At 37.8% G+C, this 16137-nt stretch overlaps 1 pseudogene; it reads left to right on the forward strand.

Annotated features, from left to right (window-relative positions):
- The first annotated feature begins 2415 nt into the window (after positions 1 to 2415).
- On the forward strand, positions 2416 to 9470 carry LOC118976596 (lys-63-specific deubiquitinase BRCC36-like; annotated as a pseudogene).
- Positions 9471 to 16137: the final 6667 nt, after the last annotated feature.

The raw sequence follows: 16137 nt of genomic DNA on the forward strand, positions 1-16137 counted from the left end.
AATGAACCACCGATCATTTAGAAGTCTTGAATGATTAAATATACAAAATCTTAACATAGTGTGTCATCAGCTGAATGATTTGTGGTATTTGCCTTCATTCTCAGGAGCAAGCAGATGAACAACAGATCATTTAGATAACACTTGTAAACAGATAATAGAACTATAAAGCATGGTTTCTGAACCTCAGAACTATTGACATTTTGGACCACATACCCTTTTACTTCATGGAACTGACCTGTGCAACATAGGACATTTAGCAGTATTTCTTACCTTTACCAACTAGTGAAGCAACCTTCCCTATTTATGAGAACCAGGAATATGTTCAGAATGTTTCTGATTGTGCAAAGTGCCTTAGCACTTCTGCCTTATGACATTAAGCCTTAATCCTTTGAGAATCTCCATTAAAGAGTTCATGCCTCAAGTGGCCCTGCTATAAGTCTTTAGACCAGACAGTTTGAAATATTAATTTATTCATATTATTCATAGGAATTCGTAAAATACGCAGATGGGATAACCACGCTCAACTAAACAACATTCTGGAATGGATCCCAACATTCAATCCCCTCAACAAGGGGGATTACACATAAGAAGCTCTTTATGTGAAAAGCAATCATTAAGGTACTATGTTCTAAATATTATGAAAGTGCGATGTTTAGATTTCTGGTTTAGTGCACAGTCTTGGATGGGGGATGAATATTATTTTACAGTTTTTCCTTCCATAAAATAATGATGCTTCTTGGGAGAATTGAATTGAAATGCATTTGTATTTTTTAAAGTGTTCCTTTCTAAGATCCATTATAAATTATTTTTAAGGTCACAGTATTTGTTAACAGATTTGAATAAAAATGGGTTTATTCTACCATTCCCTAAGAGTTATAAGCAAAATTACTTATGTAAAATTAGTGAAAATTAAGAATTTTGTATATATTTCCAGGCTTGATTTTATTTGTACTGAACAAGTGTTGGAAATTGTTTCTCAAACCTACTTTTAGCCTCCAGGCTACTGATACACAGGCTTCAGTTCATTCAAATGAGTAGGATTGTCTTGTTAACCCCCAAATGTTCCTTTTTAAAAAAATGAAAATAAAAGTTTGATAGTTCTTACTAAATTAGAATATATTTGCTTTTTGCCTTTTGCAAAATGAGAGCTTTGTTTAAATTGACTGGGAAATTGAAATGAGTTTATATTATTCTGAATTAAAAAGTGTTTGATAGTAAAGATGGAATCTTACTTTTTTCCCCCATTATGTTGACAGTTGCATTTTTTATGCTGTCAGGACTGAATATGTTGGATTCCTTAGATGTGGTGAACACAGAGGACATAATAGAGTGGATTTACTCCCCTCGAGTCCTTTCCAGAGAAGTCAGTGAGTGAGTTGTTAGCATTTTATTTTTAGTGCCACTAGTTGTACCTGATGTAACTGTGTGTTGGATTAGCATATCAATGTTTTTATTCATAAACTATTAATATATTTTATTCATGTATATTTTTCTTGAAATGGAACACTCCCATTCTGTTCAAATACTACACTTAGCAAGTCTAATCTGTAATCTTTTGGAGAATAATTTAGAATCATCTGGGATTAAAAGATTCACCATTGCTGTATCATCCTGTGTTATGTACTTTCACATTGATGACTGCTTGTTGCTTGCTTGTATTCGATTTATGTTTGATTAGTTTTGTAGCATTTGCTCTTATTTGTGTGTCATCACCAACAACCTCTTTGTCATCAAAAAGTTTATCTTCAATCTCCTGATCATCTTCCCTCTAATGTTTCACTAGTATTTCTTCAGTGATTTCTTCAAGCTCATTCTTACACTTCAGTCATTTTCATACTTCTTAAGACTTTACAGATTTTGATCAAATAAATTCTCACAGTTTAGAAAATACCTGATCAACACACAGGTTTTATAAACTGAATTGTTCACTCTATTAAGTGTAAAATACCTAACATCATCATATGTTCATATTGAACATATGAAGGTTAGAAATTCTAACTTGGGCAAATGAAGCTAATAAGCTCCCAAGAAATCACACCATTTTTTAAAAAGATTTTATTCATTTACTTCTAGAGGGTGGGGAAAGGGAGAAAAAGGGAGAGAAACATCAATGTGTGGTTGCCTCTTGCACAACCCATACTGGGGGCCTGACCCGCAACTCTGACTGGGAATTGAACTGGTGACCCTTCTGTTTGCAGCCCACGCTCCATCCACTGAGCTCCACCACCCAGGGTGAAGTCACACCATTTTTATTAGAGGTTACCATATCTGTCTTTTAAGAGTTAGTATTTATATATTAAGAGTGCCATTCCTGGGTTGGAGTGGTCATGAATAAGTCTCACCTAGATGAACTTTTCAAAAATAAGCTAAATCTTCATTTAGAAAGAAAGAGGTTAGATCTGTTGGTCATAGTTTATGGCTTTGTACTTGGTTGTGGGAGTGACTTTGCCGGCAAGTTCTCTTGTCTGCCATGGATGAAAGTAAAACTACTAAGACATGACCCATGATCTGCTTGGGGAGTAGAGGTGGCCAGTCTCTCAGAGGAGAAAGCTCAAGGTCAATTGAAATGAGTTTATGTTATAGACCCTTCCTCAGTGACTTTTATTGGGCTGTAATATATAGGAATACAGGAGGTAAGGATCAAACAGTAAATACCATGTCAAAAGTATCTGAGGGCTTTGTCTGAGTAAGTCTCTCAAAAAGGGAGTAGCAGAAAGTTTGGGAGACATACTCATTTTCTGCTCGAACCCTTAACATACGAGTGAAAGGAATCTTAGCAAAGCAGCCTTCACAGGACTTTTAGGAATTGTTTTGTATGCCCGATGACTCGGGATCCCACTCTAGCTGGCTAGAGGCTGCATGGCTTCCCACATCACAGGTTTTCAGGCTTAAGTGGCTTAGATCCAGGAAGAGCTTTTTCCAGAGAGCATGGGGTCTTGGGCTGTGTCACAATAGCTGGGGGGTAAGGGTCCATTGCTCCCTCTTTGTCTCAGCCCCCTGAGTCCTTCAATGATGACCTCCCAAGTGATCATTCCAGGCTTCAGTTGCCCCTGCTGTGAGGGGTAATTGACTATCCAACCATGCATTGGGGGTAGGGCAATAAAGCAGAGACAAGCTTTGTCTCCTTATGGCTTGCATTCTGGAGGTCACAAACTCAGTCTTAGCCATGGGGGGCAGTTACAAGTCCCAAAACCAGGCAGAGCAATTCCCAACACTTTGTTATTATTGAAATTTCCACTGTTGGTTTCTATGTGACTTAAAAAATCTGTGCCTGTGGATGAATACTTGTTCAAAGTGAGAATTTTTCCCTTCCTGATGTGTCACAGTGCATTGAGTGCCAGTCTGGGAAGTGAAGCATTGCTGGTTACATTATGGTTGGGGTGCAGGCCTGGGTTGTGGGCAAGGTCCCCAATTGGGGCATGCAAGAGGGAACCAATGGATGTGACTCTTGAACATCCGTGTCTCTCTACCTTACTATCTCCCTCCCTTTCCTTTTCTCAGTAAGGAAATAAATAGCATTTGAATTAGCTCTGTCAGAGCTCAATACATACACATCTAGCCACTTTTCACCAGCTACGTGAAGCAGCATATGTGATAAATTGCGCAGTCCTCCAGGCTGTGACATGTTGGTGAGTAGGATTTATTGAATGTTCTGCTGAGAGTACTTGGTTAAATGTGTGCAGAAGGGCTTTGATAAACTACAAGATATGGTCTTTATTCTCTAGAAGCTTATGGCTGATTCTCTTAACCTGCAAGTAGGGGTTATTTGAGTTTCCCCTTTGACCAGGATTTTTTTTCTTTACTAGCTTAAGTGGAAGTCTTGGATTTTGTTTTTTTTTAAGTTGGATATTGGACACATGTACTATTAGAGATTCTGACTTTTGTTTTGATACAAAAATGCATTCCCTAGTCAAATTACACAGTGTAGTATCTTAAAGAAATATATCTCACACAGTGCATATAGGAAATTTTACAGTGTTACACAGTAAAGCTATTCTGTTGTTGCTAAAATGTATGTTGTATTTTATTTTGAAAAAAATTATTGATATTCAGCCCCCAAACTAAAGTAGCCATTGTTTATATAGAAAAGTATGGACTGTATTCTTCGTCAGGGCACTCATACTATGGGTTACAATTACCAGAACATACACTAGTTGTTAACCATGCTCTCTACCTTTGTGTTTTCTTATATTTTTTCCCAATTTTAAGCACTGTTTGCTGGCTTGGTAATTGAGCTGTGTTTTTGTCTCTTTATTATGTTTTTACTCACCCCTACTATTATATTAGTAAAAATGAATTTTTACTACCCTTTAATATCCATATTGTTTTGAATGGCTGCTTTTTCTTGTTGTTTGATCTTTTTTGTGAGAGATTTGCTGACTCTTGTAACTTTCATATTATCCATAATAATTGTGTTCACTACATAGTCACTAGAGTGGCTAAAATGAAGAATTTGGGGGCAAATGTGTGGATAAGAATGTAGGACAACTGAAACTGTCAAACAGTGTTGAAGGAACTTTATAATCATCATTTATAACTACCACTTGACAGCATTTACTAAAGTTGAACATAAGGTACATTCTGTGGCCCAGCAGTTCCTGCCCCTAGGACATAGCCAAAAGATACTCCACTAGACTGTCCATTGCAGTACCCTTTTCAGGAACACAAAAGTAGGGGCTGCCCAAACTCCTCATCATTGGTGTAATTGGTAAAGGATGTATTAAAATAGTTGTGTAATGGTATACTGTGCAGTAGAAGGAAAGAAGGTTTTAACACTGCATGCAAAATTTGAATGAATGATACAAATGTGTTTTGAGAGGAAAAGAGGCATAGTACCTTACTCCACTTATATAAAACACGAAAATAGGGAAAAGTAACCTCAACTTTTAAGGAGTGCCCAGAAGGAAGTAAGAGGGGGCTTCTTGTTGCTGTCTTGTGCTTTACCTTGAGCCGTGTGCTGGTTTTACAGGATAGTTTACAGTACTTTGTACTAGTTCATTGAGCTGTTTAATGATCATAGGTGCACTTTTCTGATATTTACTGTAATGGATCAAAGTATTGAACTTTTTAAAATTACAGTTTGTACTCACCATCTCTCTTGAAACCATTTCAAATTTTGATCTACATTGTAGTGTCATCTCCATGGACTTCATTGATTTGAAGCCCAGTGCAAATGTTTTGAAAAATTAGTGCTGCTTAGCTGTTGCTTAAAATGTTTTTGCTTATGTATTCATTGTAAACCTCTGGAGGACTGTTATGGCCACACAAAAATTCATCAATTGTGATGCGTATGCTCTTTTTAATACACACTGACATGCCAGCTGTCATAGTATAACCTAACAGAATTGTTTCACATGAAGTTAAAGTCTAACGAGAACCATCCTAGAGATCAATTAAAAAAAAATAACAACAGAGAAATTTTTTGCCAACCCAGTTAGTTGTTATATGAAACACGTAAATGAAAAGTTTAAAAGATTTCACTAAATAAATATTTAAAATTTTTGGTAGTGAAAGATAAAAGTTAATGACAGACTTGGAAGGAATGGTGGTAATATATGTAATAGACAAAGTACTAACATTGTTCATGTTGTCTATCACACATCTGTCCACATTGAAGAATTCATAAACAATGAGAACATGATAAATCACTTCAGAAAATGACAACATGTGTAAATAGGTATTTCACTAAAGTAGTATAGATAGTGAAGAAATACATAAAAAGAGGAATAGCCTTACTAGAAATCAAGGAAATGTAATAGAAGTACTGATGTTATGTTACATTTTACCTAACATGTCAATTTAGCAAAAAGTTTTGCAAGTTGGCAGGAATGTGGGGGAAAGAGCACTTTGTACTTTTGGTGGAAGTGAAAATTACTACAGCCTTTCTTTTGCAGGGCATTTTGCAGTACACTTTTCACTCTGTCTGACATTTGCTCTTTTTAATACATATTCTTATGTATTCTTATGTGAATTGAAAAATGGCACCACAGGACATTTTGACCCAGAACCACAGAATATGACTTTATTTGGAATAAGGATCTTTGCGGTATTGTTATGGTAATAACAATCTTGAGATTAATCGCTGGTGTCCTTATAAGAGAAAGGAGAGGGAGATTTGAGGCACAGAAAACAGGCAGAGAGCTAAGGGAGGTATGAAATGGAACTCCCACCAAGCTCCAGAAAGACCAACCCTGCCAACACCTTGATTTTAGACTTCTGGGCTCCAGAATGGGGAGAGAATGAGTTTCTGTTGTTTGGAAGCCATTAGGTTTCTGGTACTTTGTTCCTAAACTTGCAGGCTGATACATGTGCACCATTATATATGTAGAAGGGTATTTGGGTCTTTTTTATTCCCACAGTGAAGTAAAAGCAGAATAAACATTCACCAAAAGTGAAACAGTCAAACTCTGGTCTAGTAAAGAAAACTCTGTGGTAGTAAAGGGGTTGAGGTAGATCTGCATATATGTACTGACATGATCTGAATATGTGCTGACATGAAACTGCTCATCATACATGGTTAAATGATAAACACCAACATATTCAGAGGCACGTTTTGTTTCAATAAATTGTAATTATAAATGTATAGGAAGAAATCTGAAAGGATACATGGTAAAAAACTGTATGTGGGGAAATCGATGGGAACAGATGAGGATGCAAGAATAGATACTTTAATTTTATTTTATATATCTGCATTGCTTGAATGTTTCCAACAAATATGTTTCTGTATTTAAAATTTCAAATTAAAAAGTCAGCTTAACTTGTCTTTCAAACACAATAAAAATAAGCATCTTTTAAAAGAATATTTAAACAATATAAACAATCATAATATACAGAATATAAGCAAAGAAAAATAAATGACATTTATGTAAACCAGTACACAAATATTGGTGTTTTGCTCATATCAGGAACAATGTACCTTATTTAATATTTTACCACTTTCAAAAGCATTGTCAAATACTTGGTTAAATTAGTTCTTCCCCTGATCTGCATTTCCGAAGAGAGGAAAGTGAGAGGCAATGGGATTCAGGAGACCTGACCCAAGGCCACACACCTTAAGTGGCACAGCTCGGCTGAAATCCCAGGCTTCTGACTCAGAAGTCCTAGTGCTTGCTTTACTGAAGTATGTACGTCCACCATGAAGACTGTGGTGTGTGACACTTAAATACATTGTGAATAATGAATTGGACTTCACTATGGCCTTTCACTTAACTCCGGAATTATGAAGACCAATGTATGGTCAGAACTTCATCATCAACCTCTGCAAATATTGAGGAAACACAAGGGATCAAGGTGGAAATTATGTACTCCTTTCTCTCAGCAAGAACACAACCAGAGAATTTTAGAGCTAGAAAGAGCACGGACTATTATAGTCCATCATTTTAAAAAAGACATTATTACAGTTCAGAGAGATGAATCATTTGTTCCCAATAATATAGTTAGGTAAGGATGGAGGCAAATTAAAATGCAGTTTTTTGTTTTCGTAGGCCTTTTTTTTTTTGATTACTGCTATCTGTTGTTTAATATATCTCATAAAATATAAGGATTAACTGTTTGGGAATGTAGATAAGGTGGATTAATATTAAAAGGTAAGATACTGAATGATTTTCAGTTTCCATAGATTTCTTAGTTATATTACTGCCTGTTAAAAATAATATGCTTAAAGTGTAAGCAATTTCCTGTGGCTGAATGGAACATGTTTCAAGTTTAACAAAGAGGTGGAGCACCACTTTTGGAAGCATTATGATCAAGAACTGTTTGCAGAGATCTCAGAGGGTTTGGATTTTATTCTCAACTGTCCCTAGTCATGTTGTTACTGAAAAAAGTGGGGTTCAGCTGCCTACCATCAAATACAGGCATAGGAGTAAGGTTGTTTGGGAAGGAAAAAGGTCTTTAATTAAAGTTGCCCAACTTGGGGAAATGAGGGACTTCTGCACAGCATAGACAAAACCTATTTGTCCCCCAAGAGGCTGACACCCAAAATCAGGCCTCAGAATTCCACTCTACCCTTACCTGCCTGCCCTCCTGGAACCCAAGGCTGCTAAGGGGACAGTTTTCCATCTTCAGGCTCCCTCCCTGGAATCCAGGTGGTCTTGAGCTGCAGCTTCCCATGCTGGGGGCAGGGGCAGGAGGGCAAGGAGTTCTGCCAACTTCTGCACCTCATAGTACAGGGGCTGTGTTCTGGACTTTGATGATAAGTACCATTTGCTTAATCATAAATATAATGCACATATTTTGGTATCTTTTACTCTGGACTGTATAAATTTTATGGTGTTGCTGCACACTTCTCCCTACTTATTAATTTAACGCATTGCAGTGTTCCCCTTGAGTAGATATATTATGTTATATTTAATCTGTCCAACAGTCCCTCTGTGGTACAGTTGGAATTGAGAATGACTCATTTGGTGGAGAGTTTTAAATTGGTTTCATTTTAAGTTTTTGAGTATGGAAACCGAGAAAGGTTTCCAAGAGTATTCAAAAATTTAATTTGTAATCTAGTCTATATATTTCAGGGTATATGAAGCTGAATAGAGCTTAGATTCAATTTGAAGAATAGAGGAGTGGCTGGAGCTCTGGGTTGGTCAGGCCTGAGTTGGCCCGAGGCAGTTGTGAGCAGGGTTGGACCAAGATGGCCTTGCAGGTGATTCATCTTGAGTCGGATGCTTTCCTAATTTGTCTCAACTATGCTCTGAGCACAGAGAAAGAGGAAGTGATGAGACTCTGTATAGGAGAGATGAATTCTGCATGTGCCAGAGCTAAAATACACATGGTTGCTGATAAGGTTGACACTGTTCACATTCATTCTGTCATCATCTTGCAACGTTCTGATAAGAGGAAGGATTGAGTGGACATTTCTCCAGAGCAGCTATCTGCAGCCTCAACAGAGGCAGAGAGTGTGGCTGAACTGACAGGTCGTTCCATGAGAATAGTGGGTGAATAGGAATGATAATGGACTATCATTCCTATCCTCATATAAGTGTTCTCCCTTCACATGTTGATATTCGCACACAAGCCATGTAACAGATGATGGATTGAGGCTTTGTAGGATGTATTTTCTCCTGTTTCTTAGAAGATAAAAACCACAGAAACTGATGGGCTACTCCACACTTGCTTTAAACCCATTCAGGCTCAAAAGAACTCAGAGTATGAGAGAATTGAAATTCCAATCCATATTGTACCTTTTTTAACCATTGGGAAACTGCCTTGAATCAGCAATTCATCTGCCCAAGGCCCTGTGCCAAGAGGAGCAGGATGCATATAGAAGGATTCACATCTTACACATGTGGACTCAGTAACCAAGGTCCATAATGGCTCAGTGTTCCCCAAGAATCTGTGCAGTCAGATGTCAGCAGTCAGTGTGACTCTCCTGCAGTGGTTGGAGGACAGATAGACTGGAGCAAAACCAACAATATTTACAGCAGTTGCAACAAGAAAAGGAAGAGCTTATGCAAGAACTTTCTTCTCTAGAATAAAGTGCTCTAGAACAAAGTGGGAGACAAAATGGGGGAATGGAAAGCATCCATGCATAAAATTAAATAAGCTCAGTCACTTTTGAAGAAAAAGTTGGAAGGACTCACATTACCTGACTTCAAGACTTACTGGACTAATCAAGAGGGCATAGTATATAACCAGCTGGTTTTTGACAAAGGCACAAAAGCAATTCAATGGAGGAAGGATAGTCTGTTCAACAAGTGATGCTGGAGTAACCAGACACACAAAGGCTAGAAAACAAACTTTGACATGAAATGCACACCTTACATACAAATTTAACTCAGAATGTCTCATGGACTTACATGTAAGGTGCAAAAGTATAAAAAGTTTAGAAATAGCCCTGGCTGGTAAGGTCTGGCTGGGTGGATTGAGTGCTGGCCTATGAACCAAAAGGCTTCCAGTTTGATTCCCAGTCAGGGCACATGCCTAGTTTGCAAGCCAGAATTCCCAGTTATTGCATGCAAGATGCAGCTTATCAACGTATAGTTCACACATTGATGTTTCTTTCCCTCTCCTTCCCTCTTAAATAAATAAATAAATAAATAAATAAATAAATAAATAAATACATAAGTAGATAAAAATTAATGCATAAGAGTTTTAATAAATAAAAAGTTACAAAAATCTTAGAAATAAAATCACAGACAAAATTTTATTTTCTTGGGCTAGGCAACAGGTTATCAGCCCTCACCCCAAGGCCTGGTCCTAAAAGGAAAGGTGACATATTGGAAGTTTTCAAAAGGAAAAATGGTCCTGCCAAAAATTTTGGACAAATAAATTATTGACAGAATAATTTGGAAACCATATATCTAATAACTCTACAATATGTAACAGTTAAAACTAACACTACAATTAAAAAGTAGGCAAAGTGCCAAAATACATATTTCACTTAAAGAGTAGCAAGTAAACACAAGAAGAGGTGTAAGTTCAATATACCTATATTATATGATCCAACAGTTTAACTCCTAGACATTTTCACAGGGAAGTGAAAACCTATGTGGGCAAGAAAACTTGTACATATATTAGAGAAGATGTTCAGAGCACTTCAAGTAGAAAGAAATTATCTCAGTCAGAAAGCGGAGCCTTGAAAGAGCAGGGCCCTGTGAAAGCAGATGTAGATTTAGCAACAACTGGAATTAGCCTGTACTACTGTTGATTCTCAGATAGACTTGAAGTCTTTCTCCAAAGGAGCTCTAGGAATCTGCTTGCACAATGAGACTAAGGGAGGAAATGAAAACAAGCGCAGTTCCAAAGACCCCGTCCACAGTAGTGACGAGTGCTTCATGTATTGAGACATACTTTATATACAAGTTTTCCATAGCATTTAGAATAGGTTTTCTGATGAAAGTTTTCTACTTCTGTATTTCCTTACAACTATTGAACTGTGTGATACATGAAAGTGCTGAGCAGTCTTGTGTTGTTTTGATGTGTACATTTCTCTAGTTGTATTTCCTATCTGCCTTCTTTTCCTCTTCATCGAAATATCTACTCATTTCCTTATTGTTTTAGTGTTAATGCTTGGTGTGCTCATGGCCTTATCTCTGGGTCTTACACCTAATTACAATTAAACTTAGATTTGTTCTAACAGTGGCTCCCTATGTGAAAACTAAAACTAATTCAAACTCTCTAGTCCACTAACAAGAATAAGCCATATAAAAATGATTAGTTTAGTTTATTGGATCATTTTAATGCCATCTAAAATTAAGACAAGTATGGGATATGAAACAAGCATAGTATATTGGATTCATATCCACTTTTTTATAATATGTTTAACACTTGACAAATTAAGATGACTGACAAGTCTCAAAGTAGGGGCAGCTTATGTATATAAAGATGCCATTTGTGAAGAAACTGGGGTTTGCCAGCAGGTCAGTGGACAAATAGGCTCAATACTCACATATCTCAAAACATCGTACTGCTTTAGGTTATGTTAGATAGATGTCTAAGAAAAAAATTGGTAATGGCGTGTATAATGGACAAATTTCACAACAAGGTGATTTCATGCTTTACTTCTTTCAATGTGTAAAAGCTACATTTTTTGTTTCAATTTCCTCTCAAACTTACAATTTAAAATTGGTTAAAGATACAAAATTATTTCCTAGGGAAATGAACCAAGAATCTAGTAAATTGTAAACTTCCATGATAATCAACAGTCCAGACAGAAGAGGAAATGTGTGTGAAATCTGAGTAAATACTAGGCCACCATTAGCAGAATCAAGTCATCCCATCCCCGCCCTCAAAACAAGCTTTTATGAGTACCTCCCTAAGCTGTCAAATGAAATTTGGGGCCCAACTCTTTGCATAGAAATGAGGATACATGTCAGAGTTATAATTTGACTTGGGGTTTATCCTAGTGATCAGATAGTACTATGACCCAGCTGCTGCTAAGCTTTTAACACTTTACAAAAATAGTTCCATGGCCCGTCACACTTCTTTGTCATTTGTTTCATGTGGAAGGTAAATCTTGGATTGAGTGCAATGTGGTTGACAAAACTTGGTCTGTCTTTTCTTTTGGTTGCACTGGGTGCATTAGATACTATTGTGTTAAATAAGACATTAAAAGGATCTAGCCTGTTTGAGGAGCTTTTGTTTTCTCCTTACCAAGTGGAGAAAGGTGAGGTTGGGAGGGGACCTGATGAAAATCATTCCCTTCTAAATGACCTGAAGCACGCCCAGTATCTATTGTATTCTTCCACTCCAGTTGGCAAACCAGGACTGTAAGTGGCTAGCGCTGGCTTTACTAGGGTATTTGAACAAGTCTCAAATATTTCATATATGACTCTTTGGCAACCCTTGTTTGAAAATATTGTAGCTCACCCAGGAAAGGTTTACATGCCATGACTGATTAAATTGTGTGCATTTGCCATTTTGTGGGAAGTTCTGGAGTTGTAAAATTTATAGTGATAGTGGGTTCCAATGTAGGGATATCAACATGGGTGTGAAAGAGCAGAGCATTTTGTATTCAGAAGTACAGAAATACATTGGGTGATTCATGAGACATTTTTAAGGTATTAGTGACTAAAGACATATATTCACTACCATAAGAGATAGTCACTGTCTTGTTACACCTGTCATTATGGTTCATTTCCTTATGGCTCATTTTCAGAAATAATACCTCTTTCAGACTGTAAATGAAAATAACCAAAAAGAAAGGGATGCAGTACTACCTACACTGCCTTATTTTTACATCTCACGCATCCTTCACAGACATAACTAAATCAATGAGGTAGTCTTACTTGGTTTTGCAAAGACATTTTGTACAGATTTTTCACTAATTTTATTTTTAAATCTTCTCTGTTAAGATTTAGTAACTGTGTAATGGTTGACTTAATAACCTCTGTGTATTCTTTACATTTAATAACTTTAATTTTATAACCCTCAATCTCAAACACAATTTTGGTAAGCATCTGACTTCCACAGTTTTAAAAGCTTGTTTGTTATAGCACAATTTGGCTAAGCAGTGGGTAGAGGAACATACCCTTTTTCGTTTGGTAAAAGTCAGTTAGCAGGACAATCAGCTTATAAAGAGCTAGAAGAATAAGGGTTTTGTTGCTGTTGTTTTTTGAATCCTATGAAAATTACAGCCACAGCTCTTTATTTTTGATATTTGAAAACTCTTCTTAAAGTGTTAGCATGGTGCTACAAACATTTGCACACAGAAACAGTAATATACATACTATTATATAATTTATGACTATATATATATTTATGACTATATATAATTTTATGACTTTTACATTTAATGTTCCAATATACTTCTACCTAATTTGCTGTGCTGACATTGGTATATAAAGTTATGTAGTCTTGAGGTGTGCAGTTCTTGTGAAACATCATCTGTGCATCATGTTGTGTCTTCTCCAACTCAAGTTATTCTCCTCCCATCACCTTTACCCACTTTTGCTTCCACACCCAACTTTTCTTCTGGCAGTTACCTTACTCTTGTCTCTGTCTGTTACTTCTTTTTTTAAAGTTTTTTTTTTTTGCTTTTGCTTCAGACACTTCACCCATTTACCCACCCCCCTCTGACAGCTATCAGTCTGTTCTCTATTTCCATACTTCTGCTCCTCTTTTGTCTTTTTTTTTTCATTACAGTCCATGTATGACTAAGATAATCTGATACTTCTTTTTCTCTGACTGGCTTATTTCAGTTAGTATAATGTTGTCCACGTCCATCCATACTGTTGTGAATGGTAAGCAAAATTCTGTATTCTAGCTGAACAGCCTGGGAGAAGGCTGATGATTTGTTTGAGTGCCTAGTTTACGCACAGATGAAAAAAGTCAAGAGTAATGACTCCAGTTCCAACCATGCTATCACAAAAAAAATCCGGCCTTTCTATCTGCTATGCCATAGTCCATTGTGTAAATATACCACAGTTTTGGGATCCACTCTTTTAGTGATGGGTGCTCAAGTTGTTTCCAGCACACACACACACACACAAAACGAGCAAGCAAAATATATGAACAAATACATCCACCTCTCTCTGTTCATGGGTGATACACTTAGCCGATCTTCTAAGGAACAGAGAGTACAGCCAAACATATCCCAGCATATATGAAGATTTGAGACCAAAAATTGTAGACGGCATTGAAAACTCATGGAATAAGAAGAGTTCTCTAGGACAATAAGATCCCTGGGAACAGCTTGTAAACCAGGTACAGCCCCAGACCCTGTGCCCACTGGTTCTGCAACAGGTTTCCTGGGAGAAAGCCAGGTCAAGGGCTCCCATCCCTGCCCAATAAGGTTTGTGTTTCATGGGGCCCTCCTACCTTCCTTTCTAAGTAAACTACCAGGGCCTGGGTTACTTGAATTTGCAGGCCGGGAATGAGGATTAAGTGGCAAGCACTCAGGGGCAGTGTGTACCCTCTGAGGCTGTGTACATCAGCAGGGAAGAGTTGGGCCTTGAGGGAAGCTGACCAGAATAGTCCTGGGTATGTTTGGAGAGCTGGGATCTGAGAGAGGCCAGACACTTAATTGGAGAGAGAGACTTGAGCAGGAGAATTTCTTCAAAAGCAAAAAGAGAGAAGAGTGGTAGTCAGAGGCCGTTTAGGGAATTTTCCTGCAGCAGCTGCCCTGGTCCCCTGGTCCTCTACCCCAATCAGCTGCATGGTGCTCCTGCAGTGGTACAGAAGGTCCCGAGACAACACTCAAAGCCCTGGGGAGTGTGTGAACCCACACTTGTGGAGCTGATGGCTGCCCCCCACCACCGTCCCAGTAGCAGTGGCCAAGTGCTCATGCCCACAGGAATGGGTTGGAGTGCACCTTACCCCGACTCCTAGAGACACCTGGAACACAATCGAGGTGTTCATGGCTTCCCTGGGGGAAGCCACGAGAGGCATGTACCTGGATCCACAGCAACAGCCATGTGGTACCCCTGCCTTGCAGGGTGGAATGGCTCTCTAAGAGGAAGGGGAAGACATCCCCACAGAAGAGAATGTGGGGCTCATGAAGTCAGCAATCCCTGGAAAGACTTAGTTGTTTGTGGGGGAGGGGTGAACCAGCCTGGAGGAACTCTGAGAGTCCCTAGCATCTAGGACAAGAAAGAGCAAGAAGGTGGTGTGTAAACTGCCCATAATAAGTACACCTCAAGGACAGGATCACTGGTGGACTGAAGGTGTAGGTTGTGCATGAAAGAAACCTGGGAACAGGTCTGTGAACTGAGGAGCTGGGCTGGAGGCATGGCAAACAAGTAGAGTGTGGCTAAGGAAGGGATAAAAATGCAAAACCAAATGTCACTCAGCCTGCTGCAGCCAGGGGGACCACCAGAACTGGCCTGGCCAGTTTGAAGCCTGCAAGAAAATCTTTTATTTACTTTAAGTAACTTGTTTTTCTTTTCTTTTAACTCCTTCCTTTCTTTCCTTAAAAAAAATTCCTTCTTCCTTTCTTCCTTTCTTTCTCTCTTTCTCTTTTATTCCTTCTTTTCTTTTTCCTTTTAAATTACCACAAGTAAGACAATAAAATTTGGAGCAGTGAAGGACCAGATTTGGACCGAAAGTGGGCTCATGCAAACATTTGAGACAGTGAGACAAATTTCGCTTTGCTACTTATTATATATTTGTATTATTATTTTCATTATTCTAACCTATCTTAGTTTTCTAGTATTTTGGTAGTTCTCTTCGTATAGTCTTCACTTGGCTTGTTAAATTGCATTGTTTGATTGGTTTCAGTTCTTGTGTTTATCATAGTGTATTTTGAATTTTCTGTCTTCTACTTCACTTGTGTTGCAATAGCACACTAATCTAGTTCCTTTAATCCTTATTATTCTTATGCAGATCACAGAGATTTTGTCATATTATATGTGCCTCACTACTATTGTAAATAATTTCTGTTCCACACTATTTTAAATTCTACACAGCAATTCTCTCACATCTTAACCTGCCTCACTGTATCCTGGACTTTATTACTATTGTGGTTATCTCCATTCTCTCACAAATTACACCTATACTTTATCCCTTGCTCTCACTTTTCCTCATAATCTGACCTCCCACAAGCTCACTGCTTTCTAGATTCAACTCACAATACTTCCCACCACCTAACAAGTCTAACCCGTTTTCCACCCTTTCTAAAAAGTAGAAAGTGGTTGAAACTTCGTGGTTAACTCTATACATATCCAAAGGACCTCCTATCTCTTCTCTAAAGGATGGTACTTTAAA

This window comes from Sturnira hondurensis, unplaced genomic scaffold, assembly GCF_014824575.4.
Source record: "Sturnira hondurensis isolate 20B ecotype Veracruz unplaced genomic scaffold, ASM1482457v3 Scaffold0001779, whole genome shotgun sequence".
In the NCBI taxonomy this organism is placed as follows: Eukaryota; Metazoa; Chordata; class Mammalia; order Chiroptera; family Phyllostomidae; genus Sturnira; species Sturnira hondurensis.